Source organism: Ascaphus truei, chromosome 1 (assembly GCF_040206685.1).
Source record: "Ascaphus truei isolate aAscTru1 chromosome 1, aAscTru1.hap1, whole genome shotgun sequence".
In the NCBI taxonomy this organism is placed as follows: domain Eukaryota; kingdom Metazoa; phylum Chordata; class Amphibia; order Anura; family Ascaphidae; genus Ascaphus; species Ascaphus truei.
Genome location: NC_134483.1, coordinates 87210160 through 87230633, shown reverse-complemented (window position 1 = coordinate 87230633; position 20474 = coordinate 87210160). Strand labels below are relative to the sequence as shown.

General features: G+C 45.4%; 1 protein-coding gene across 4 annotated transcripts in view; it reads left to right on the top strand.

The window, feature by feature from the left end:
- Nucleotides 1-20474, top strand: part of PDE8B (phosphodiesterase 8B) — a 323957-nt gene that overhangs the window by 73829 nt on the left and 229654 nt on the right. The window lies entirely within an intron of this gene.

Sequence of the window (20474 nt, the reverse complement as noted above, 5' to 3'; positions counted from 1 at the left end):
CCACGCATGGTCCTTCATGTTAGATAAAGCCACCCAATCCCAGATGTATGACCTCATCCACCTCAACCCGAAAGTGGCTGCAACCCGAGATCAACTCATCAAGCCACATTGTGGAACGGTTGGTCATGGACCAGTTCTTGAGGAAACTCCCCTCCGGCCTACGCCATTGGTCAGGCAGAGTGACCACCACACTGCAGACGAGGTTGTGGTCCTCATAGAAAGGTACACTGCAGCAGAGGAGCACCTATAACCCACAGTCCTGGAGCATCGCCACAACCCAAGGACACAGGACTCTACTAAAGATGGTAAAAGGGTAACAGGGTTAAGGGGGGCTGAAGAGCGGTGACCACCTTCACACAGCACCAGCAACACTGGCTCGCATACTAAGGACAACATCCAACATGGAGAGCCATGAAAGGGCTCTAAGTGTGACACAGACTATATACCCAAATGTGTAAATTGTTATGAGATGGGGCACAGAGTGAAAGCCTGCCCACTCAGTACTGAACTAATGTAATGCAATAGGGCTGAACCTTATTCTTTGTGGTCTCAATGTATGTGTCCTAGCCCAGAGGACCCCCTTGAATAACCATCTCTGGGCATTGTAAAGGTAAATGGTAAGAGAGTTTTGGCACTACTTGACTTGGGGAGTATGTTATTCTAGTGTCCAAATACCTGTTGCTCAGAAAACAGGTAACCAGTTCACAAAGAGTTGCAATTTGTTGTATTCATGGGGATAATCATGAATATCACACTGCTGAGGTTCTTACTAAAACTGTGTTTGGTTCGTTAAATTTCAAAGTTGGTATAGCACCCTGTTGCAGGGTACATGCAACTACACACGCGGGGTCTCTTGACAAGGCTTATTTATTGAGCCTTAAAAAACATACAGCACACAAAAAATAGCTTCTCTTCAGCAGACAAAACAAAATAGCTTCTCTTCAGCATGGCAAACAAATCAGCTTCTCTTCAGCATGCAGGACACAGACAGTTCATAAAACATGTACTTTGCAAACAGACCTTCTAGCAGTAATCTCCTCAGTATTTCAGCCCTCTCTCCTGACCAGCTAGCTTCCATGTGTGCACAGCCTGGGGGTTTTAAAACACCTTGATCATGCAGCTGGTGTCAGACTAATGAAGCAGCCCTTCCCAACTTAACCTCGTCATTGCTGCACTGCAAGCTTTAACATAGGTTTGCCAGGTATATGGCTGGTGACATTCATTCACCCTGTCACATTCCTCCCCTGTTAGTGTGTGTCTGGGGCCACGCACGGCTGAAGCCCGATCATCCACCCCTTCTCTAGAAAAGAAGTCAGCATTAGCATTTTCTTTTCCAGGCCTGTGCTGAATCTCAAATGAGAAGGGTTGGAGGGCCATATACCACCTAGTCAATCTAGCATTGGAGTCCTTCATACTATTTAACCACTTTAATGGAGCATGGTCCGTCACCAGAGTAAAATGGACTCCTGCCAGATAATGCCTCAAAGCCTCAATTGCCCATTTTACTGCGAGGCACTCCTTCTCAATCACTGAGTAGTTTTTTTCCCTCAGGAACAATTTCCTACTCAGAAAAAGGATCGGATGTTCCACTCCCTCAAACTGTTGTGACAACACTGCCCCTAGCCCTATCTCTGATGCATCGGTTTGCACTACAAAAGGCCTGTTGAAGTCTGGGCTTCTAAGGACGGGAACCTCTGATAGACACCTTTTTATGTCCTCAAAGGCTCTCTGACATTCCCTTGACCAGGGGTCTCCAAACCTGTCCTCAAGAGCCGCACACATGCCAGCTTTTATGGATATCCCTGTTTCAGCACAGGTGGCTCAATCAGTGCCTCAGTGCTTGACTGGGCCACTGATTGAGCCACCTGTGCTAAAACAGGGATTTCCATAAAAACTGGCCTGTGTGCGGCTCTTGAGGACAGGTTTTGAGACCCCTGCCCTTGACCATACCACTTGTGTAGGGGCACACTTTTTTGTGAGGTCTGTTAGTGGGGCTGCAACTTCTGAGTAGTTAGGGATAAAACTCCGATAGTACCCTGCTAAACCCAACAGGGAGCGTACCTGCGTTTTTGTTTGGGTGGGTCGGAACTTCTTTCAGGGCAACTACCTTGTCAGCTAGTGGCCTTACATTTCCAGCTCCCACTGCATACCCTAAGTATTTGGTTTCCGCCTTACCTAAGGCACATTTCTTAGGGTTGGCTGTGAGCCCTGCCTCTCTTAGAGATTTGAGGACCGCTTTCAGCCTATTTAGATAGCCCACCAGTGTTTACTATAAATGATGACAATGTCATCTAGGTAGGCTGCGGCATAAGCCCTATGGGGTCTCAGCACTTTATCCATGAGTCTCTGAAATGTGGCTGGGGCTCCATGCAGTCGAAATGGCATTGTCACAAACTGGTATAAACCCATGGGAGTGGGAAAGGCTGTTTTGCACTTGGACTTTTCCTCTAAAGGTATTTGCCAGTATCCTTTTGTTAAGTCCAGCGTGGATATATATTCCGCGTTACCAAGGGTGTCAATTAACTCGTCCACCCTTGGCATCGGATATGCGTCAAACTTGGATACCGCATTGACCTTTTTGGAGGTCCACACAAAATCTTACATTCCCATCGGGTCTAGGGACCATAACTAGTGGACAACACCACTCACTGCATGATTCCTCAATCACTCCTAAGTGTAACATTTCTTGTACCTCGTTCTCTTTCTGATTGTAATTTCTCTCCTGACTGTCCTGGGCAGATCTAAGATTCTCCCTAGCAAAATGCCCGACCACATCCAGGCGCTTCCTAAGGTCCAATATATACTGCAGGGTATTCTTAGAAGGGGACTGCTGTTCCTCCCAGGACTCTTTTAGGAGGTCTAGGATACCCTGGGGTTGGCGGCCATACAGCAGTTCAAATGGAGAGAATCCCTTGGAGGCCTGGGGAACTTCCCGCACTGCAAACAGCAGAAAAGGGAGAAGTTCATCCCAGGCTCTCTTCTCTGAATCTACAAATTTCCTCAGCATCCCTTATAGAGTTCGGTTAAATCTTTCCACCAATCCGTCAGCCCGTGGATGGTAGACCGATGTCCGAACAGACTTGACCTCTAGTAATTTTAAGGCATCCTGCATGAGTTTAGCCATAAAATTTGTACCTTGGTCTGTCAACTAACCTGGAGAAGTCCAACTCGTGAGAACAGCTCCAACAACTTGTTGGCTACTTGCTTCGCCGTTGCTGTTCTCAGGGCGAACGCCTCAGGATATTTTGTAGCATAGTCAACTATTACAAGAATAAACCTGTGTCCTTTCACAGAAGGTTCTAGAGGTCCTACCAAGTCTACCCCAATCCTCTCAAAGGGAACTGACACCAAGGGTAGAGGAACCAAAGGGGCTGGTTTTTGTCCCTTCCGACTAGTTAGCTGGCACTCCGGACATGCTGCACATAACTTAGCAATATCACTATGCATCCCTGGCCAATAGAATCGGGATGAAATATGGTCCAATGTTTTATCCCTGCCAAGGTGACCATCCCAAGGGACAGTATGGGCTAGAGTGAACACAGATTTAACAAACGCCTTGGAACCAATATCTGTCTGGTAACCTCCCCTGTTTGTGTCTGCCTATTCACCCTATACAGGATATCATTTGATAATTCAAAATAGGGGAATACTATCACCCCCTGTGCATTCAATATCTGCTCATCAATTTTTACCACCTTATCATACTGTCTAGCAAGGACTGGGTCTTTCCTTTGCTTCTGGCGAAAATCAGGGAGGTATAGGTCTGGTAAATCTCCAGGGCCCATATCCCCCTCCCTCTGGCCATCCCCAGCCATCACTTGTGACTTCTGGCTACTAGAATGGTCACCTTGAGACCTAGATTTCTGCAACTAGTCCGTTTGTCAGAGCGTCTTTGCTTCGGAGTCTTTGGAACCCGGTGTCTACTGGGAAAAAGATCTGCCGAGAAGGGGAACAGTTTGCCAGGGTTCTCCTGAGCCATAGGATAAGGCTCCTCGTGAGAGACTGGAGCCATTAGGTCTGAAAAGAAAGGCCAGTCCCGGCCGAGCACAACGGGGGCAGGGAGCCAAGGAGTGACTCCTACTTCGAGGTAGGCCTCCTGACCTTTTACCTGTAGCCGGATTTTGGCCGTCGGATACTGTTTTTTCATCGCCGTGTATACATTCTATACTCCATGGAGAGTCAAAAGAACACACGTTAGGCAGTAATAGTTCCTGGGAGACCAGAGTTTTCCCAGAGCCCGAATCTACAAGGGCCTGGACGTTTTTTCCCCCAACCTGTGCTGGAATTAGCCAGGGCTTGTAATTTTCTCCAGAGAAGGCCGAGGCGACGGTCTTGCTGAATGAACAATCCATCTGTGGACAGTCCACATGCCTTGTTCTCCGCAGGCGGAACATGGAGAGGGTTCCCTCGCAGGAGGGGGTCGTGGATAGCACTCTGCTGGACTGAATACTGGAGACCAGGCGGGTCATGTGGGCGGGTCCTGTGGGCGACATCCTCGGAAGTTCCTCTCATTTGGCGACAAGCCGACATCAGGAAGGGGATGAGGGTCTCGGCGGTGCCCGCTGTTTTGACTTCTTCCTTGTTGGAGGAACTGCTCCTTTCGTGGCACTTGGCTGTTGCGCTTGGAGGGGCCGTAGTTTCCCCGTTGTTTCAATCTCCCTCTTTGGGTCTCCGCAAGTGCTGGTGAAGTTGGATTCGTCGGGTCCAGGGCACTCGCCTGATCCTCGTTCCCAAGGAAGTTCTCAACGAGTCGGACCGCCAAAGCTAGGGTTTCAGCAGCATGGCGTTTTACCCATGAGCGTGCGGAAGGGGGTATTATCTGTAGGAATTGTTCCAAAACCACTGGCTCAAGAATTGCCTCCTTAGTGCGCTCCTCGGGTTGTATACAGCAAGTACACAAGTCCAATAACCGCTGAGCGAGGCCCCGGGTCTCATCTTAGCGGTGTACTTCAGGTTCCGGAACTGCTGCCGGTAGGTCTCTGGGGTCAGACCTAATCGATCCAGTATGGCGGCTTTTACTTGTCGGTAGTCCATTGCCTGGTCTGCTGGGAGGCCCTGATATGAGGCCTGGACTTCTCCTATGAGGAGCGGGGCTAAAGCAGCTGCCCAGCGATCTGCACCCCAGCCCTGAGCTTCAGCAACCCTTTCAAATGTCAGTAGAAAAGCCTCTAGATCCTCGTTCGGAGCCATTTTCCTCAGGAGAACCAGGGGTTTGTTTGCAGGTTCTGGACTGGCAAACCCCTGGAATTGGGTCAGCAGCCTGGCCATCCGCTCATCCTGTGCGGCCTGCTGCTGCAATAGTCTTTCATCTCTCTCTGCTTGTAGTTGGGCCAGCTCGCACAGAAACTCTTTTAAAAATTCTTCCATTTTTCTCATTCTTGTGTGTGTGTGTGGCCCTTTTACTGCAGGGGCCTTTCAAAATCCCGGCACTTCTGACACCATATGTTGCAGGGTACATGCAACTACACACACGGGGTTTCTTGACAAGGCTTATTTATTGAGCCTTAAAAAACATACAGCACACAAAACAAAATAGCTTCTCTTCAGCAGACAAAACAAAATAACTTCTCTTCAGCATGGCAAATAAAGCAGCTTCTCTTCAGCATGCAGGACATAGACAGTTCATGAAACATGTACTTTGCAAACAGACCTTCTAGCAGCAATCTCCTCAGTATTTCAGTCCTCTCTCCTGACCAGCTAGCTTCCATGTGTGCACAGCCTGGGGGTTTTAAAACACCTTGATCATGCAGCTGCTGTCAGACTAATTAAGCAGCCCTTCCCAACTTAACCTTGTCACTGCTGCACTGCAAGCCTAAACATAGGTTTGCCAGGTACATGGCTGTTGATGTTCATTCACCCTGTCACACCCCAACTGGCATATGATGTAATAATTTGGGACAACTTTCCCCATTTTCTAAAAATGTGGTCCTCCTGTCAGAATAGCGCCGAGAGTTCAACAGCGGACCATAAAGAGTTTACTGAAGAAACAAATCCTTTCCCTTTTTCAGACATGGAGGTCGAGGAGGGCCCAAATAAAAAGGGGGAAGAGGAAGAGTGCTATTCTCTTTCCCAGGGCTACCTTGGTAGGGAATACCCCATGTCAAAACGTTGAACAGTCGTCTACCACCAGAACAGGATAAGACCTTCGCTGACCTAGAGCAGGGGTGCACAAACTTTTCACCGTGCGCACCCCTGACTGCCCTCCTCGGCGCCTCGCACCCCCCCTGCTCGGCCCTGGCATCAGATGACGCGCCGGGTCATGTGACGTTACGTTGCCATGGTAAATGCTATCATTTGATGCCGGGTTACCATGACTTTGCGTCGCTGGAAGGGAAGATGTATGTTATAGAGGCCTTGCGCGGTCCTCCGGCATTTAATTTAAATGCCTCGGGGGAGAGCGCGGGACCTCAGTCTATCATCTACAAACAGATGGTCTAGTGGAACGATTCAATAAAACCCTATAAAGCATGTTACGCCGGGCGGTTGATAAGGATGGAAAAAAATGGGATTGTTTATTGCTGTACCTGTTATTTGCCATTAGGGAGGTTCCCCAATCATCAACAGGCTTCTCCCCTTTTGAACTATTGTATGGCCAACACCCAAGGGACTTACTGGATATAGTCAAAGAGATTTGGGAACACGTAGTTACACCACACAGAAGTGTAATAGAACATGTTGCCCAGATGTAGGACTACATAGCTGCGGTCCTACCTACTGTAGTGCCGACGGTTATTCTAAAACAAATCAGTGGCAATTACCAAAAAAGGCCCAGGTACATGCTGGGTACATGCAGCAACATTTCAGTGATATTTCTGCAGAGACTAATGGCCCATCGGATTAACTGCTGGAGTCCCTGGCAGTCCCATTCAAACTGAATGGGACTGCCAGGGACCCCTGCTGTGTTAATCCGATGGGCGATTAGCCCCTGCAGAAATGTCACTGAAATGTACCCAGCATGTACCCAGCATCACTCTTTGATAAAGTTCCGTTGGGAACGAAACGCGTCAGAGGACGGTGAACATGTAATTTTAATGGCGTGTTAAGCCACAATAAAGCTTTTTTTCACTTTTTTGCACTTGCCCTAGCCAGAGTGTCATTTCCGCAGTGCTCGTATCCCCCCTTTTTTTCCTGTTACCTCTCTACCGGGACGGATGCACGCAAAGGAGCGGAGCTGTTCTCTGTCGCCGATACACACAGGACACGGAAGTAGTGGCTAATACATCCGGGGGTCACAGGTCGCCGTGTACCGCGAGGGTTACAAGGAAAAGACCGCCAGTGGAGGACAGGATCCCCGGATAGAACGCAGCTGTACGGAGTGCTGCAGGACATCGCAGACCACGGAACACAGAGAGGCCCACCAGAGAAGGGACCACCGGTTGGATACACGCTCACCGGTCAGGTTAGACGGCTTCACGTCCGTGTGTGGGTTATTAACCCATTGCGACAGACTTACTGCCTACTGCTTTATTATTCATTACCGTGTACCTCAGGTGACAGAGTACTCCGCTTGTTAAATATTAAGAAATATCTTAAGACTTTCAGACTTACCAGCAAGGTTTTTTTAGAGCACCCAATTAGGGTTAATCCCCTTACTCACCCTGTACCCAGCATGTACCTGGCTAGTTTAAGGCAAGTTTAAGGCAAGTTTTAGAATACTCGTTGGCTCGTCTGTATAGTGAGGGAACACAGGGAAAAAGCCCAAGGTGCACAGAGGAATATGTATAATAAGGGTGCTAGGGTCAGAATTTTTCATCCAGTCGATAGGGCGCTTGTTTTGGTTACCACTGTAGAGAGTAAATTCCTCGCTAAGTGGCATGGGCCATATGACGTCATGGAAAGAGTGGGCGAAGTAAATTACAAGGTGAGACAGCCAGGTAGGAGGAAACCTGAACAAATTTATCATGTAAACCTACTTAAGACCTGGAAAGATAGAGATTATACATAAAGACATGCATACATATATACATAGAGAGAGGTCTTATTTACCCTAGAACCCCCAGGTCCATCAGAGAGTCGGTAGAATGGAAGAAAACTGGCAGAGCACTACTATAAGTATCCAGAAAAAAGTAAAGAGGATGGTGCCTCTTTAAATAAAAGATTATTTATTGGACATGGAAAAAGGGGCAAAGGAGAGCCCCACCAACGTTTCACGCTTCTCAGAGCGCTTTCTCAAGGTATACATATCACAACTTTATTAACATATCTATAGGTACAAGATGACATAATCAACCAATACTCACAGCGCTTATGTTTCTTTCCACTAGGTTCTTGACCTCTCGTTTTTCTGATTAATGGACAGGGTTTCAGCTATGCTAACCTCTGGGTCAGTTTCTCGACTCTCTGATGGACCATATGAATGCGTAATGCTAAAGACCACAACAGTGAGATGGGTAAATGAATGAATAACCAGATAATTGTGGGGGGACCCCTAAATATAAACTTGATAGAAGACAGGTACTGGGTTGCAAATCCTGGATAATGAGCTCACTAATAAGTGACGCTGATGTAAACAATAAAACCAGGAGCGATGAGCATAATCACACCCTATAACGTACCAAGTGTCTAAATAAAGTCCTGAACAGGAAAACATGTAGCAAGCGGTTAACTCACTCTGAGTGCTGCAACGTCCATGCGATCCTCAGGTAAGGGGTCCCCAGGTGTGCCTCCGTCCAAAAGGTAAGCTGGTAGAAATGAAGAAAACTGGCAGAGCACTACTATAAGTATCCAGATAAAATTAGAGAGGAAGGTGTGTATCCCATAAAAAAAATATTTATTGGACATGGAAAAAAGGGCAAAGGAGAGCCCCACCAACGTTTCACGCTTCACAGAGCACTTTCTCAAGGTATACATATCACAACTTTATTAACATATATATAGGTACAAGATGACATAATCAACCAATACTCACAGCCCCAATGTGGTCCGCCCTCTCTAATTGCTGATACTCTCCTGGTGTATGCATATATATATCCTGTGTCCGTGCACAGGGTTGACGACGACTAGCCCCGCCCCTAGCTACCAATCCGGAGGCATATGAGGTCTATCAACCCCCCGTGGTACGCGCATGCGCAGTGACCAACTAAGGGGAAGTCCTCTATGTCAATGGAGGCTGTGAGAGGCGGGGGAAGTGCGTGATCATGATATCCTAAGTGCGCACGTCACTGGGGCTCCGAGTGCGCACGCATCTATATTGCCCAAACACTAATCCCTCCCCGCAGCCGGAGCAAACAGAGTGAGCCACGGACCATAGGAGGAGTGCGCTTGCGCAAAACCAACCTAGACGCCAGGGGCTCACAGAATACCCCGAGTGCGGGGTGGGAGAGTGACAAGGGGAACACAAGATCCTGCGCAACATGGAATTGGACCACAAAGTGTGCTGTGAATAAAAAAAACAACATAACATTATTAAAACTTAATAAATTAAAAAAAATATGTGTTAACAAAGAAAAATATATTTGTAAAGACCCCCCTGTCTAACTCTATTATGACTGATGTTAATCAACCAGAAGGGGTCAAATAAAAAAATCACTTGACATATGTATAGTCAAACCAAAACCCTGATCTATCAGGGAGCTGAGGGTAGATGAACTAAGTGGATGAAGGATAGCAAATGTCAAGAGGTTTGAATGAAGAAATTAAAAGCAATATACTTGTAAGATATTGCAGTGTAAAGTTCTTAGTCATACATGTAAACTCATGTTTGCTTATCGTCCAAATCGACATAATAACCCTAGCTGATATATCCAACTACTAAAGCATAACAAATGTAAATGTTGAAACATCACTGTTCTGAACGCGCCCCCTCTTTCCTCTTTCTCCTTTTTCTCAAACATGTTTTTCAATATGATGCCTTTCAATATGGTGTTCCTGTGAAGATGTTACCTTCCCAATAAGTTGCACCCCCTCCCTTTAATATGTTGCCATGTATACCTTTTGTTCTATGTTTACTAAACAGGTCTTAAGATGTTCCTTGAAGTTCCTATAGAGCATTTTTGTCCCACTTTTCTATATATAGAGTACTTTTAAATTTGTTATGCTTTAGTCGTTGGATGTATCAGCTAGGGTTATTATGTGGATTTGGACGATAAGCAAACATGAGTTTACAAGTATGACAAAGAACTTTACTATGAGGCCCCTGCCACATTCCAAAGAATGATGGATAACATTTTGAAGCCACATGCTCGGTAAAATTATGTGGATGATGTGGTAATTCATAGTGAAGATTGATAATCCCACCTTCCAAAGGTCCAAACTGTGCTTGATTCAGTTTGGTCTGCCGGATTAACTGCTACTGTAACCCCGCTAAATGCTCTATTGGTCTGGAGGAGGCCAAGTATCTAGGGTATTCCATTGGCAGATGTTTACTTAAACCCCAAACAGTCAAAGTAGAGGCGATACAAATTTGTTACAAAGAAACAAGTAAGGATCTTTTTGGGATTAATTGGCTACTATAGAAGGTTCATTACCAATTTTGCAAATAAGGCAGGCCCACTAACCGACCTCACAAGAGCAAGAGAGAGACTAATGGTAAAGTGGTCCCCCGAAACAGAACAGGCCTTTAGAAGCCTGAAAGAAGCTCTGTGTTGGTCACACCTGACGCCTCTAAATAGTTTTTAATCCAAACTGATGCATCTGAGGTAGGGCTGGGGGCTGTGCTCTCCCTGGAAGCCCAGGGTGAGGAGCACCCCATCCTTTATTTAAGTAGGAAAATAAATCCCCAGGAGCAAAATTACTCCATAGTCGAGGAAGAGTGTCTCACAATAAAATGGGCTGTGGAGTCCCTCAAATGTTATCTATTGGGGAGAAAATTCCGGTTGGTCACAGATCACACACCCCTCACCTGGATGTGTCAAAACAAAGAAAAAAATGCTAGGGTTACCAGATGGTTCCCCAGCCTACAACCCTTTAATTTTTCTGTTGAGCACAGGTCAGGGCTGAAACACGGCAATGCTGACGGGTTGTCAAGGATGCACTCCCTAATATCCATGGTAGCTCACCCCTCTAAGTCTGAGCTGGGGGGGGGGGAGATTATGTGACAGAAACCAAGGAATGGTAATAAATTCAATATATAGGGCTCCCAGGATACTGGACAGCTTCTATCCTGTTTAGGCTGGAAAGTGCAGCCACATAAGGAATGTGCTTCATCCCCCAGTTTCTCAGGTGCTGGAACTGAGGGGTGAGGGATCCAGACCAGAGTTTGTCTGCTGCCTGATTTCTGTCACCTGTCCTGCTTATTAGAAAACAGGTATTTAAATCTAGCTTCCTGGTTCCTCTTCCCTCTCCAAGAGCCAGGAGGCAGGAAGGCTGCCAACAAGCAGAAAAGGGGAAAACCATTTCCACCTTAAAGGGCAAATCATTTGTATACTACATTTGATTGTGAAGATTACTATTTTTATTTGTTTGGAGTGGGCAAGCTGCCTAACCCTAGTCAGGGTGATCCTGTGTTTAGTTATTGCTCAGTTGGGCAGGGTTTATTTTGTACATTGTTTTCAAAGTGTTGCAGTCCCAGTGCCTGGGACTGAATAAACCAGGCAGAAGCTTAAAGGAACATTGCATTACGTCTCCTCGTTTCACTCACCCTAAAAGACCGTGTTGTAGTGGATCCGGAGAGACAGCGGAGCCCCACGAGTGAGCCGATTGTCACAATATGTATGTATGTATGTATATATGTATATATATAATTAAAAATGAATAGACGATACCGTTCTGTGGCTAGCAAAATGCTTTTATTTGTGCGAGCTTTCGAGATACACTGATCTCTTCTTCCGGCGATGTTACATTGAATAAAGTAGGCAAGGCTAAACTTAAAAACAGTGCATATACTGTAGGAATGTTATCTGTGACTGAAACCTAACACACTCCCTGTGTAGTATGCGATTTATGACTTGAGGTGTTAAATAGTCCCTGACTACTTCTCAGTGTGGTGCGGTACCTGTTTGGCAACCAGGAGAGCTGAGCTTCCGCCACGGGGAACCTTGGGTATATACTTACACTCGGTGCAGCGCGCCTCCACTGATGAGGGATCTCAACGGGGTGCGAATGTGCCCTCACCAGAACCCACATGTCCATCATCACATTCCCCTCAGTCTCTTGAGTGTCCACAACAGTAAAGAAAGTGTGAGTGTGAGGGATAGCGCTTCCCTGTGTTGGGGCCCGGTGGTGCACTTAATGTATACTACCTCCCTGACCAGTCCTGGTCAGGAAAATCCTTGGACTCAGCAACACCGCACAGTGATCCCACGGCGTGCTGCGCTGCTCTCTGCAGGAAAGGAATCTCCAGCTGGAATGATCCTTTAACACAGTCTCTGAACGTGCTGTACTGACAGTCAGGTACTGTCAGACAGCAAATCCTCTTGCTCTCTATTTATGGTGAAGGAGTCCCTGTCCTACGGCCGACCCTATACCATACAGTTTCCTCTGGTGTCATAGGGGACTAACTGGGCCCTGGGGTATACCTCTACCCTAGTCCCTGCATGCAGAAGAACTCTCCCTGTAGCTTCTGTCTGATCCCAGACTCTGGCAGCTCACCACGTGCAACTGGCACTGGTGATATAACACACTGAACAACTAGAAAGCAAACCCCCTTCTTCCTATGAGGGGCCTCTCACTGACACAGCCAAAGCTAACTGCTGTGGCTGCACTTAAGGTCACACTGTATCTTCTAGTCAGAGCACACAGCACGGAAGCTATGTCACTGACAAGACTTACACTCACCTAAGGGCAGGGTCCCTATCTAAGGGGCCTTCCCTAAGAACTTACCCACTAACCTAGTGGGGAGTGGGACCTACCTGGGACCTGGGGGTAACCTGGCCTAATGTAAGAGCCTTGCTCCTTACACACTTCCTCCCCCTTCCTGCTCCCAGCTCCAACTGCCAAACGTGGTCCCCGCAACATTGTATCCTTCCTCCACAGGAGAAGCTGCAAACCCCTATTTGCTGCTGGCTGCACGTGATGTGGGTGAAAGGGCAATCCCCAGAGGCTGCTGGGAATTGTAGTCCACTCAGGACCTCTTTAGCATTGGGACCCCGTGCGCTATCCTTACTGCGCCTGTGCAAAGCTGTAATGGTTGCCGCTATGCTTAACTGCACCTGCGCGACCTCTAGAGAGCCTTCCTGCCTCTCTGCCTTATCAATGGCGAACCGGGGAGCCAAAGGGGACCTGGCTACATATATATATATATATACAGTGTTCGACAAACCTATACATTTGCTCGCCCCGGGCGAGTGGATTTAACATCGTGGCGAGCAACTATTGGCCCAAGCAGCATACGTTTGGTACTAGGTGGCGAGTAGATTTTTTTGTGTGGCGAGTAGATTTTTTGGTGATTTGTCAACCACTGTGTATATATATATATATATATATATATATATATATATATATATATATATATATATATATATATATATATATATATATATATATATATATATATAGCGCAGTATGTATGGACATGGCCTTTAGCACTCATGGGAAGAGAGTTCTCTCATGTCAGTAGTGACTCATAAAACTTCAGTCTCGGTTTAGGCCATTGCTAAGTGTCCCGAATAGTTGCATAAATTTGTATTCATGCAACCGTCTCTCTTTTGGTGTTCTAAGAATACCTTTGAGTATGGCCACCTTCAGATCGTTCATCTTGTGGCCAGAGTCAGAGAAATGTTCGCCGACACGACTGTCTCTTGTTCCGCGTGTGATGCTGTGGCGATGCAGATTAATTCTCTTGTTTAGTCCCTGTCCCGTCTCACCTATGTAGTAGCAGCCCCCTGGCATTTCATGCACACGATGAGGTACACGACATTGCTGGAGGAACAGGTGAACATTCCTGTGATTTTGTAATCTAGATTCCTGTGTGGTATGTGTATTGTGTCCGCTATGTGGAGCATTGCAGAAGTTTTGCAACTTGCATCCTGGCATGGTCTTGTCCCGCATTCAGTTGTACTGGTGAATACTTTACTCCTCACCATCATTTTCTTGACATTATGAGGTAGTCTGTATGATAATAAGGGTGTTTCAGGGAAGACCTGTTGCAGTCTTGTATTTTCCGGGAGAATGGATTGTAGTTCCCTGGTGATCTTGCCTAGGGCTTCCAGGTGTGGGTTATATGTGACCACCAGAGGTACCCTGTCGCTTGTCTCGTTCTGTCTGTATTCAATGAGATCACTTCTTGATATTCTGGTGGATTTGCTGGTCTACAATTCTGTGGTTATATCCACGGTTTATGAAATCCGATCTCTAGGCTGTAATCCGCTGGCCTCTGTCTGCTGTGTCTTTAGCTAAAACAGTGTTTGGGAGAGCAGGGGAAAAAAAACATAGATGTACTGTAGCTAAGGTAGGGTGAGAAAGTGTTTGAAGACATGGAAGGGTGATAAGGAACAACATGGAGGGGGAAGGGGATGCGGTGGTGGGGGAGGGTGAGGTAGGGGGAAGGTGTGGATAAGAAGAGAGGCAGGCAGGAATATTACAAACAATTGGAATAGTGTGTGAGAAACCCCATATCTGCATTAAGTCCTTTTGTTTTGATGTCAGTCATATCATTCTGAGTTCAAATGTTTTCTGTTCTTGGGTTCGTTTAAACATTCCATTGAGGATTTTGATTTTTAAATCATTTATGGAATGATCTGGTTGTGAGAAATTATGTCCCACAGGTGAGCAGTATCTTCCTTCTTCGGGGTGGAGTATAGAATGCCTGTGCATATTCATTCTGCCTTGAAGTTTTTGGCTGGTTTCCCCAATGTAGAATCCTTGTTCACATTGAGTCATATACACCACGTTCCTGGATGTTCAGCAGTATGATCCTTTAACATTGAGTGTTCCATGGTTGTGACTGGCTGTGGGATCTTGGCATATATGTTTGCAGAGTTTGCAACGTGTGTTGTTGCACAGTTTTGTTTTATCAGTCTTCAAGTTCGTTATGAAGTTTTCTGTTGACTAATTTCGTTTTGAGGTTTGGTGGATGTCGGAATGCAAGAATCGGAGGATTAGAAAAGATTTCTTTTAATGTCACATCCTCTGCCAGCATGGGTTGCAGATCTTTGATTATTTTTCGTATTCCCTCTAGAGTAGGGTTGTATGTAGCCACTAGTGGTATGCGTGTGGTATGTTCTTTCTGTCTGTATTGTAGCAGGTGTTCTCGTGGGACTTTTAGTGCAGCTGTAATAGTTTTGGCAATAGTCTTTGGTTTGTATCCCTTCTGTCTGAACGATTCGGTCAGGGTTGTGAGATGCCTGTTTCTGTCTTCAGTGTCAGAGCATATGCGGTGGTTTCTTATAGCCTGGCTGTGTTTGATACTGTACCTTGTTTTGTAAGAGTGGGATGGAAGCTAGAGTTGTGGAGGTAACTGCATCTGTCTGTTGGTTTCTTGTATACAGATGTGTGTAGTTTGTCATTTTTCAGTGTTACTGTTGTATCTAGAAAGTTTACTAGGTTTGCCGAATAATCCATTTTGAGTTTAATTGATGGATGGAAGGAGGTCAGGGACTTGTGGAATTGTTTTAGGTTTCCTTCACCCTCTGGCCATATTATAAACAGGTCATCAATGTATATGTAGTATTTGTAGGGTATGTGGGGCATGTAGTTAGGAATCTTTGTACAAGATTTGCCATGAAAGTTTGTCCTATGACATAAATTATTAGTCCAAATAAAAAAGGTACAGCTGAACCCCGTTATAACACGGTGCTTGGGTTCCACATAATACAACTGCGTTATAACAGGAATCGCGCCAAAAAAGGTAGCCGCGATCAGGGGACCCGGTGGCACCCCCACGCAGGACTTACCCGGAGCAGGGTGCTAGGGATCAGACACCACGGGTCACAAGTACATGTCCAGTATTACCTCTCTGGACATGTAAGTGTCCACTATTATCTCAGGACATAGTGACCTTACTGGCTCGGGGGGCTGCAGGATTTCCCCAAGCAAGGAGAGAGAAGGGCTGTTGCTTGGGGGCTGGGCAGCTTCCTCCATCCTGATTTGCTGCTGCTTGGTAATGCACCCAATCAGGAGAGGTGTCAGGAGCCTGGAGGTGAGGCAAAGGAGAGGAGGAAACAGCATGGAGTGAAAAGAGGTGTGTGTGTGTGTCTCAAGCGCGTCACACCTTTCACCATTGTGTCCAGTATTTTTGGAGAAGCCACCTGGCAACCCCAACAGGAGATCGGTTCCACCTGGTTGATTGATTGGGAGAGTCATTGCTATGCCCATACTATGTAACAGGGTGCGGGAGGCGGTGCTACAGTCCAGTGTTGAGTGGGTGGGCATGGTGGTGTCCTCTAATGGGGGAGAGTTGGTGCAACAGCCCTATGCTTAATGGCAGAGTTTGGTGCTGTCCTCTGATGGACGTAGAGGAAGTGCTATACTCAATTGTTTGTGGCAGTGTGTGGTGGTGTCCTCCCATGGAATGTTGGTTATGGAATGTGGATTGGCCCACTGAGCTAGTATGGCTGGTAGCTGGTGTACAAGTTCTCCTGGAACTCTACTTATCTGTGGTGTTGGCAAAGTCCTATTAATTTATGTATAAGATTGTTAATTAAATGCTGTGGCCATTTTCACCTACAATTATTTATTGGTGTTTTGTGTGTAGGAGTTGAACACTTTGAGGTGTGTGGGTTGTATGTAACAAAGAGGAAATTGAGGATTCTAGGCATGATAACCTCTAGTTCTCTCTTCCAATAGGTTATTTAGAGGAGAGCTTTTCTACCTTTACAACAAGTAATCCTTATTTATATAAACCAATTTAGGCACACAAAATGTCTGGGAAACTAAAATGAAATACTTATTTCCTAGTTAAGTTTAATAATTTCAATAACATTTACAAATGAATTGATAGTATGATGGGTGGCAATAAAATACCCACTGGTTGAAGTCCCATAAAAAAATGTGGTTCAATGTTTTATTTTAATACATTCTAAATCAGTTAAAGATTGGGGCAATACCGTACATCACAGTTAATATACAGATATTATACAGTGTTTATGCAGAAACATAAGTGGACTGACTGGTCTAGTGAAGGTACTGGAGAAGGGAGAAGTGGTGGAAGTAGCTGTATTTCCTGCCTTGCTGGCGTGTCTCTAGTGCTGCCCTGCTGCCCGTTACCCACTTCCTCTGCATGAGGGGTCTTGATATCTTTGGGGTTCTGCACCTCCTCTTCTCAAGCTACTTGTGGCTGCCCGGGAAGCCATTAGAAGCTGTGATCGAGTTCTCTGATTGGGGGGAAAGTGTTCTGTGCTTAACCTCCCATGCAAACACATGTTGTATTGATTTGTATTTCCTCTGTGAAGGAAAGTAATGTTTTCTTTTTACTCCATTCGAGTCTGCGTCCTGCCCCTCATTACTCATATACTCAAATCAGGACATATGGTTTTATCTTCAGATAAGCCTGATGCATTGTAGGGTTCAGAACCTCTGGTATATAGCATGCAGTATACAGTGCAGTTACCATGCGCTATGCTTTAAAAGCCCAGTCACATGTATTTGCCCTAATGACTGAATTGTCAAGATAATGGAAATAGAATTTTCAGGAAATGGTAAAGCCTTTGATCACTTAACCCGTATAGTGCTCTATGGACGTAGATTGTACACCAGGGTCGGCATGCCAGTGGCCCTTATGACGTACATTGTAGGTCATGACACTTTGCTAGTTTTCTTGGGGTAGATCGAGATCTTGATCGTGGTCTGCACATGAAGAGAAGGACTCTTCTGCCGCAGTCACCAGAATGAGGTTGAGAAAGGGCCAAAGGGCGCCATGGCTACAGAGAGACAGGACCCTCTGTGGATGGTGGGGTTAAAGCACCAATAACCCTCCCCCTGGAAGCTTATATGAATGATCTCCTATAATGTTAATATGTATTAAAAGTAATTGTTTTCTTCATCTCTAGCACCTGAGATTACCAGGTGCACTGGGTTCTGGGGAGACAACAATTTTGACCTCTCGGGCATTTACTCTTTAAAACGGAGCATCAGATTTAAAAAGTAAAAGCTCGGCAAGAGGAGATCTTCTAAAGTGCATGTAAACAAAAATGTTGATCAACTCAGATCACTGCTTTAAGCCATGCCTGAAGTGTCGGAGTATGTCAATAATCCTCTTTTATGAAAACGACAAGGTGATAGTTATATAGTAAGGTGCAAAAAACTTTTACTGAACAGGATTACGATTTCTTGAAATGAGGCACAGAACTGCTATGTTTTGTTAAAGTCGGGATTCATTAGGCCGTGATGCTTGGTATCCCACCCTGATGCTGCATGAACCGCCATTCACGTCACTGACAGTTATTGGCAGATCTGGGTGCAATACCCAGCATTGCGGCTTAGTGAATCCCGACCTTACATCTCTATACATCAGGGCTCAAAGAGGCCAGATCAGAAATGTATATACGAGTAGAAGGGCCACAAACTATTCATAATGTAATTTTAAAGAGTTAAACTATAATATTTCAATATTTTGCAAACATTTGTACCATATATATTACATTACCTTTTCTTACAAGTGAATTTTGGTCAGAAAAGATACACTTGTTGGCCTCCAGTTGAAGAGCCTTGCTGTACATATAGTTTACATAATATATTATTTAACAATTTGCCCATATTTTTACTTTATTATTGGGATTTCATGCTTGTTTTGAAACAATCCAATGATGATATAAAATATTTGATTCCTATAGAGCGAAGTCCCGAATTTAGCATAATTACCTTGAAAACTGTACAAAGAAGTGTTTCGTGTTTATTTTTGTCCTATGCTCTGCAGCATTCAGACTCATAACACGTATTTTGTAATCCCTTTGTTGACCACTCTGGCAGCTCCACAAAATATTGTCATCTTCTTTAATTGAAAGTCATCTCATATTGGATTATACTAATAATAATTGGATTGCACCATTAAAATAAGTACAGTACTTGTCTGACACACAAAGCAGCAGTTGCTGTGTGGGGAACTTCTATTTATTTCTTCAAAGTGCAGGTCTCCTTTAAGACAGAGATACAAAGTAGAGCTCTGCTCACAAGTTCATAATGAAGTTCTCCATGTAATGTGACAGCCAAGAACAGTGCTGAAAGGTCCATATGGTACCTGAAACGTTGTCTTTCCACTGTTCTTGGCTGTCACATTAAATGGAGAACTTCATTATGAACGTGTGAGTAGATCTCTACTTTGTACCTCTGTCCCAGAGGAGACCTGCACATTGAAGAATGTGTTTGTCTATGTTGTGTTGGCTGTACAAGCAGGATTCTCCTCGCCTGAAACTGTTTTCCCGCACTTTGGAAATGAACTTCTATTTATTGCCAGATAATTGTAGATTATATTCTCCAGAACCAAATTAAAATAATGGCCATAACATACTGACATACGGTACAACTTTCCTTTATTGCGCCAGACTATATTGATACACAATCTAGTGCACATGACCTGTGAACTGTTCATTTCAAATGCTTCCTCTTCACCTCTTCAAGGTACAAGCCGCTACTATAATATTCTTCTTCCAAATATTGTTATCTTAAAGAACTGGAAGCAGGGGCCCTTGGAGCTGCACCACACTATCGTTAATTCTGGGGGCCCTCTGGTTTCTGAGAATTTAAAATTTTGAAAATAAAATCAACAAGGTCAGGGGCATCATCAAATACAAAACCAAAGCCAATCTCACGCCCCAATTGGGTTGTGGCTTCCTGTTGGTCTGTGGGAGCAAGGCTGACTTGGTGGCCATTTTTATTTTCCAAAAGAGAAGAAGATTACAGGTTTCTTAAAAGGTAGCATGATGTTGTCAACTAGACATATTGAACAGGAAGGAAAACAAACGTATGTTCCACATATATTCTGCCACTGGATGCAAGATTAAAGCGGCTCCTTCGTTCAGCAAAATTAAATCTAGAATTTGGCCAGTGTCCATAATGAAGCGATCTGTTTTCTTTTCCCCCTGCTATCGTGCTTAAAATTCTAAAGCGCGATAGCTGATAGAAAAAAAAGCCGCCTGTAAGAGCTGCATGGAGACACTGCATTAGGAATATTGATTTTTATCATAGTGTACATGAGATGGGGGTCTCCTGAGCTGAACCGCATTGGTTTCAGCCTCGGGAACCCCCTACTTCATGAGGTAGAGGCTCTGTTATGGGATGCCGGTATCCCCCTGCAGGATATAAATCCCCCGGTCACGTGACGCGGGAGCTTTAAAAGCACAGGGGATACCGGCATCCCATAACGGAGCCTGTATCTCATGAAGTAGGGGGTACCCAAGGCTGAAACCAATGCGGTTCAACTTAGGAGACCCCCTGCACATGTACACTATGATCAAAACACACATATCAATAAAAAAAAATTCATTACCGTAGCGGCTAGCCGCTATGGTAATGAAGGTGCATTAATGTAATTTTTATTAATAGTGTGCGGGAGCAGGGGGTCTCCCGAGATGAACCGCATTGATTTCAGCCTCGGGACCCCCTGCTTCCCGAGTTACAGGCTCAGATATGGGTTTTGGTATCTCCTCCATTATTTAAATGTC